This window comes from Etheostoma spectabile, unplaced genomic scaffold (genome assembly GCF_008692095.1).
Source record: "Etheostoma spectabile isolate EspeVRDwgs_2016 unplaced genomic scaffold, UIUC_Espe_1.0 scaffold00018807, whole genome shotgun sequence".
NCBI lineage: Eukaryota > Metazoa > Chordata > Actinopteri > Perciformes > Percidae > Etheostoma > Etheostoma spectabile.
Window position 1 is genome coordinate 79224 of NW_022604482.1, and position 7501 is coordinate 86724.

A 7501-nucleotide genomic window follows, 5' to 3' on the forward strand; every position below is an offset into this window, starting at 1 on the left:
ACTATACTGGTCCATTCAGGATGAGCACTGTATACTCTGACTGCAGCAACACAAGTTCAAATTTCAGTGATCCCTAATTTTTATAGTGATTACGAGACTGAATGCAAAGTGTGTATCCCCCATGTAACTCAAAGCCCACCACTTCCAGTCAATACTGTCAAATTTGGAGCTCCTTAAATTACATTAACAACCAGGTGACTCCTCAACATGCCCCCACTAACGTACTGTTTTCAGTCTAAATGGCCAAGGACATTAAACCTGTAAGCTCACTTTAAACTAGATTTGGAAAGTTGAAAGGTTGATCTTTTTCACCTGTGCTGTGGCTTAAAAACTAGGTTCCACTGAGATTTGAACTCAGATTGCTGGATTCAGAGTCCAGAGTGCTAACCATTACACCATGGAACCTTTAAACTTGCTAGAAAGGTTTTCTATGCAGTTTATTTCATAATATCCACATGTGTGACATTAAAGGCACACAAAAATAACAACAAAGATGAAAAAGCAACAATTACTGGCCAACTTAAGTCTATTTCCAGTCTGTTGATGTCTAACAAAGTGTCTGTTGCTGCAAGTGTCTGACGTGAAATGTCTCCACCTGCTGTAGAGTAAACCTAATGACATGTTAAGTTTATTTCGTCCATAAAAATGGAAACTACAGTGCTCATACCCACCGTATTACCCATAAAAACCAGAGTTTAATACAACAAATATACTACAGTGCAAGTACATAAATATGGTAAAATAGAAACTGTTAAAAATGTACGGGGCGGCCGTGGCTCAGTGGTAGAGCGGTTGCCTGCCAATCGGAAGGATGGTGGTTCGATCCCTGCCCATGCAGTCATTGTCGAAGTGTCCTTGGGCAAAACACTGAATGTAAAAAGAAAAACCTGCCCCCGGTGCTGTGCATCGGAGTGTGAATGTGTATGAATGTTTATCAGATGAGCAGGTGGCACCTTGTATGGCAGCCCCGGCCACAGTGTATGAATGTGTGTGAATGGTGAATGTTTCCTGTAGATGTAAAAGTGCTTTGAGCAGTTGTTAAGACTGGAAAAGCGCTATATAAATACAGCACATTTACATTTATTCTCATAATGTATTACAATATGTTTTGTTTTCATCCCTCAAAAATAAATAAAAATAAAATGAGATAAGTTTTATTGACTGGAATTGTCTACGGTGTATGACATCACAGCATTCTCTAACACATCAAAAGAACTACTGGCCAATCAGCTGTGAGTTCACGATGACCTCATCAGTGAGGTCACAAAACGTCCATAGGGGACCTTATAAGTACAAGCCATGTTGAGTCTTTAAGTTCAGGCTTCTGCTCCGGGTAGCTGGAGGCCAGCGGCTTCGGCAGAGACTAGGCGCTGCGAAAGCAGTTGGTCTTTGGAGGCCTCGCTCCCAGAAGACTAGGACCAGATGCTGCTAAAGCAGTTGGTCTTTGAGGCCTCCTTGTCTGAATCCGCCGACCTCCAGTCAGCCAGAGCAGAGGGCCCGACCTGCTCCGCCGAGGAACAGAGCTACCAGCTCTGGGGGCAGGGGTCAGGGACCAGGGTAAGTGGTTTAGAAAGGTATTAGGGATCATGAATGTGCTTCAGCAAAACTAAAAACAAGTCTGAAAAAAAAAGCTCATAGTGTCACACCACCTTGTGTGTGTGTGTGTGTGTGTGTGACCTCTCAGGTCATCTGGGACAGGTCTACTTTCTGTCCCCAGAGTCAGAACTAAACAGGGTGAAGCAGCTTTCTGTTTCTATGCTCCTCATATCTGGAATAAACTCCCAGAAACCTGCAGATCCGCTGCTACTCTCAGTTCTGTTAAATCACGGCTGAAGACCTTTCTTTTTGATGCTGCCTTTCTTTAAATGACTGCTCATTTCTTTAAATTTCTTATGCTGCACTGTAACTTTTTTTCTTGTGTTTTATATGTCCTAATGTTTCTATTTTGTTTTAAACTTTCTATTCATGTGTTTTATCAGTTTTTAATGCTTATGATTTTTAACTGTTTGTACTTGTGTTTTATCTGTTTAACTGATTTTATGTAAAGCACTTTGAATTGCCCTGTTGCTGAAATGTGCTCTACAAATAAAGCGTGTGTGTGTGTGTGTGTGTGTGTGTGTGTGTGTGTGTGTGTGTGTAAAAAATGAAATGCTTTGGACTTTTAATTGGCACTTTAGGGATTTATGGCTTAGACCAATGCTGTTTAGGTAATATTTTATGTTTGTCTGTGATTGTCAGACCTGCTGTACTTTCCTATGGACTATGGGATCAGGTCAGAGTTGACTGTGGGAAAAAGTTTTATCTGGCATTATTCATACAGGAAAATCTGGCAGAATACAGACACAATACTAAAAGGCAGCCTTACCTTCAGACTCCTTCTACAAGGGTGAAATGAATGTTTTGTTAAAATTTATCCAGGTTTCTTGTAATTGCATTTCTAATGAAGGCTGGCAGACTTACACTATCCTTAAAAACCTGCACAGATCCATGTGAATGAGAGAATGTGGTGGGAGGTGAATCCCAGAGTCAACTACCCTTTGAAGACAGCTTTGGTAGAGCTGGGGGACCAAGAGGAAGTCAACATGGACAAAACATCAAAATATTATGTGTCAAACCAAAGACATGCCAGCTGGCTAGGATTGGCATCACAAAAGTCATAGAGGCATGGAATGCACACAGGATCCCAGGTATAATTAATTTAATTTTACTAACTACATTACTTACATTACATAACTTTTTTTTTGTAATATTTTTATTGTAAATATGCACAACAATACTTACAGTCACAGATACAATTTATCTTTTTTTTTTTTTTAAACATACAGTGCCTTGCGAAAGTATTCGGCCCCCTTGAACTTTTCAACCTTTTGACACATTTCAGGCTTCAAAAATAAAGATATACAATTTTTATTTTTTGTGAAGAATCACCAACAAGTGGGACACAATTGTGAAGTGGAACGAAATCTATTGGATATTTTAAACTTTTTTAGCAAATAAAAAACTGAAAAAATTATTCGGCCCCCTTGCGTTAATACTTTGTAGAACCACCTTTTGCTGCGATTACAGCTACAAGTCGCTTGGGGTATGTCTCTATCAGTTTTGCACATCGAGAGACTGAAATTCTTGCCCATTCTTCCTTGAAAAACAGCTCGAGCTCAGTGAGGTTGGATGGAGAGCGTTTGTGAACAGCAGTTTTCAGTTCTTTCCACAGATTCTCGATTGGATTCAGGTCTGGACTTTGACTTGGCCATTCTAACACCTGGATACGTTTATTTGTGAACCATTCCTTTGTAGATTTTGCTGTATGTTTGGGATCATTGTCTTGTTGGAAGGCAAGGCAAGGCAGCTTTATTTGTATAGCAAATTTCAGCAACAGGGCAATTCTAAGTGTTTTACACAAAATCAGTTAAACAGATAAAACACAAGTAAAAACAGTTAAAAATCATGAGCATTAAAAACTGATAAAACACATGAATAGACAGTTAAAAAATAGACACATAAAACACAAGAATAAAAGTTACAGTGCAGCATAAGAAATTTAAAGAAATGAGCAGTCATTTAAAGAAAGGCAGCATCAAAAAGAAAGGTCTTCAGCCTTGATTTAAAAGAACAGAGTAGCAGCGGATCTACAGGTTTCTGGGAGTTTATTCCAGATATGAGGAGCATAGAAACTGAAAGCTGCTTCACCCTGTTTAGTTCTGACTCTGGGGACAGAAAGTAGACCTGTCCCAGATGACCTGAGAGGTCTGGGGGGGTCATAGTGTAGTAGCAGATCAGAAATGTATTTTGGACCTAAACCGTTAAGGGATTTATAAACTAGCAAGAGTACTTTGAAATCAATTCTTTGAGGCACAGGAAGCCAGTGTAAAGACTTCACAACTGGAGTGATGTGATCCAGTCTCTTGGTCTTAGTGAGGACCCGAGTAGCAGCGTTCTGAATCAGCTGTAGCTGTCTGATTGATTTTTTAGGGAGACCTGTAAAGACACCGTTACAGTAGTCAAGTCTACGGAAGATGAAAGCATGGACCAGTTTTTCCAAGTCCTGTTGACACATAAGTCCTTTAACGCTTTATATATTCTTAAGGTGATAGTAGGCTGATTTTGTAATTGTCTTAATGTGGCTGTTAAAGTTCAGGTCCGAGTCCATGACTACACCCAGATTTCTGGCTTTGTCTGTTGTTTTTAACATTCTTGTTTGAAGCTGAGAGCAAACTTTCAATTGTTCCTCTTTTGCTCCAAAAACAACCACCTCAGTTTTTCCTTCATTTAATTTCAGAAAGTTCTGGCACATCCAGTCGTTAATTTGTTCGATGCACTTAGTCAGTTTTTGTATTGGACTATAGTTCCCTGGTGATAAGGTTATGTAAATTTGTGTGTCGTCCGCATAACTATGGTAACTTATTTTGTTGTTCTCCATAATCTGGGCCAGTGGGAGCATGTAGATGTTAAACAGAAGAGGCCCCAGAATAGAGCCTTGGGGAACTCCACACGTCATATTTGTATGCTCAGATGTATAATTACCTATTGTCACAAAGTAATCCCTATTCTGTAAGTAGGATTCAAACCAGTTTAGTACTGAGCCAGAAAGTCCTACCCAGTTTTCCAATCGGTTTAGTAATATGTCATGGTCTACCGTGTCAAATGCCGCACTGAGATCAAGTAATACTAAGATTGAAATTTTGCCACTATCTGTGTTAAGGTGGAAGTCATTAAAAACTTTGACGAGAGCCGTGGATAACTGCCTCCTGAGCCTGCCAACATCAAGGAATGCCACACAGCTAATGAGCAAGCTACAGGTCCTCCGAGCCTCCGGAGGGTTGGAGCTGCGCCACTGGGCCAGTAATGTTTCCAGCGTAGTTAATCACCTGCCAAAAGAGGCCAGATCAGACAACCTTGATCTCTGGCTTACTGAAGAGGTAGCAGAGGCTGCAGTGTACAGTGTACACAGTGTACAAACAACATAATTAGGCCAAATGAACAGAAATGGCTGATGAATGAACTTTGTGTATATTGTGACTTAAACTCGAATTTAATTTATCATCTTTAGTCTGTGTTAACGTAACATGCCTTTTTCATTTGCAACCAGGGTTTAATGGGTAGACATGATGCAAACAGAGGTAATCTCTGCAACAACAACGTGCTGTTGGGAATTGAACCCAGGATCACCTGTTTACTAGACAGGCACTTTAACCAACTAAGCCACAGCACCTCTGGGTGTCAACCCAGATGCCCGGCCATGTTGGAGGAACTCGGTGTAAACACCTGAACGGATTACAGTGCAGTATTGTGCACTTTGGATACTTTATGTGAATGTAGCCATGTCTAAACAACAGAAAAGCATCCAAGATGCAAAGGCATTTAGGGAAGGATGATATTTCGAAAAATTACTGGCGGTGCAGATCCTCACGAGTTGGCTCCCTCTTCTTAGATCCATGACGACCCGGTGATTCTTCCTTCAGTTACATATCCCATTATAGTTAACTAATATCAAATAATTTATTTATTAATTTTTATTCCAGCAGCATCAAAGATGTTGAAATCAGGCCTGGAAAAATGACAAGAACAGCTCTCACAATGCAAGTTACAGAGTGACAACAGTTCAGGTGAATACAATCAGTAATACACTTCCTTATATCCAGTGCCCCCAGAGGAAAATAAACCTTGTTTGGAAAACAGTTTAATCTCAAACACAACAATTAGTGGACCTTAGGCAGACAGTTGGAGCTCTTACGTATTTCTGAACCTGCCCCTTGTGTGTCAAGTTTCTTGACCGGTCATTCTATCTCAGCTGAAAAAGGACATCTTGTCTCTAGGATGGGCTATGGTCTCGACCTGGGACCTGCTATGATAAACACAGCTTTAGACAACTGTTTCTGTCAGGCTCCACGTCATCTGTTCTTCAAGGAAATGGTGTGGAGTCATAACAAACCCAGTTGTCTCCCATCAAGGAGAAACACACAGATGGCAGATACAGAAGTCATATACTCTGAGAGGCATTGGAGATCTTATTATGAAAAATTAATATGAAAATCATTGGTTAAATGTAATTTTCCCATTACAAGCCGTATCGTTTTCAGGTCCGGTACAGACATGGAAAGAAGAATGTCATTGCTGACTCTGATGAGTAACGGTTTTAAGAGGGAGGGTGTGTGACGAAGTGGGTTTGCTCACCACTTGTCCCATATAGGTCACTAGTAAAGTAAACACACAGTCACGTTAGTTTCAGTTCCATTTTATTAGGTTGAAAGTTGAAACATGGTTTTCCCTGTATTGATACTTACAATTGTTTGTTCCTTTGTTCAGTTCCACCACGCAAGACAATTGGTTGGGGAGGGGCCGGCCTAAGTATAACCTGTTTTATAGGAATAGGGTGGTCATGGATGACATCACCGGGCCAAACCAAGTAGAGGGTTTTCTTTTGTATAGGAATGTTTATTTTGGTTGTTTTTGGTCATTGTATAAAAAAGGTATGCAAAATCCTGACCTGTTTTGTAGTCAGCGGGATAGGAGGGAACTGGTGACCAAGTTCCATAGGTTAAGAGATGGCAAGGTATTAAGGTTTGGAGTAGATCAACCTGCTTTAGGATGGGATGGACTGAAGCAGTGGGGTGGGAATTGACAACCCTATATAAATGGGGGGATTTGTGCTCCTGGTAGGAGAGAGGGAGGTGAGGCTGTGCTGCCAGGAACATGTGCCTGTTATTACGCTGCTGTGCTGGACAAGGCCACAGGTTCAAATAAGCAGGTAAATCACAGTAGTTTTAGATGTTTAAATGTGCGCACAAGAAAGCTAAGAGATTACTGTGGGGAAATGGAGACTGGCTAGGTTAACTGAAGATTTTAAACATTGTAAAAAATGTATGGAACATATGAACACGTTAAACATATATGGGCACATAATATATACCTACAGTCTCAGTCTTTGGATGGTATAGGTAGCGTATCGCTACCGTGACGGCTGACTTGCGCCCCGTCACAGTTACCAACAATTTTGTCAATGAATGAGTATTTCACATTGAACACTTACAATTGGGTGGTCATTAAAAACAGGGCATTGCAAGTACAGATCTTTAGGTACTTCACTAAGCTATGTCACAAGGGATAACCTCATCCGAACGCCAAGTCATCACATTGGTTACCTTCCAGCAATGTAACATTTGCAAATTGCAGTGGTGGGAGTTGAACCCACGCCTCCAGAGAGACTGAGGCCTTAATCCGGCGCCTTAGACCACTCGGCCACAGTACCTGCACATGACTAGGCTTCACATCGTAATACACACAGGGACCTTAACTAACGTAATGCTTGTTAACTGTTATCACTCTTTGTCATTTTTCTCTGGCATTGTTGATTATTAGAATATTGTAACCAGCATTAAGTGAGTAGGTTTAGGTCTGTGTGAATATGGGCTGAGCATTTACCTGGACTGAATTTGTGAACATCTTCTTTTGCATATTCACTGTAAAGAGCCATTACTCCTCCAACTGCCAACTATTGTTCCAG

The 7501-nt window shown here is 40.7% G+C and overlaps 1 non-coding gene across 1 annotated transcript; it reads right to left on the bottom strand.

Moving 5' to 3' along the window:
- Window positions 1–333: 333 nt before the first annotated feature.
- Window positions 334–405, bottom strand: trnaq-cug (transfer RNA glutamine (anticodon CUG)). The gene has a single exon. It is a non-coding gene; the product is annotated as a tRNA-Gln (tRNA).
- Between the last annotated feature and the right edge of the window lie 7096 nt (window positions 406–7501).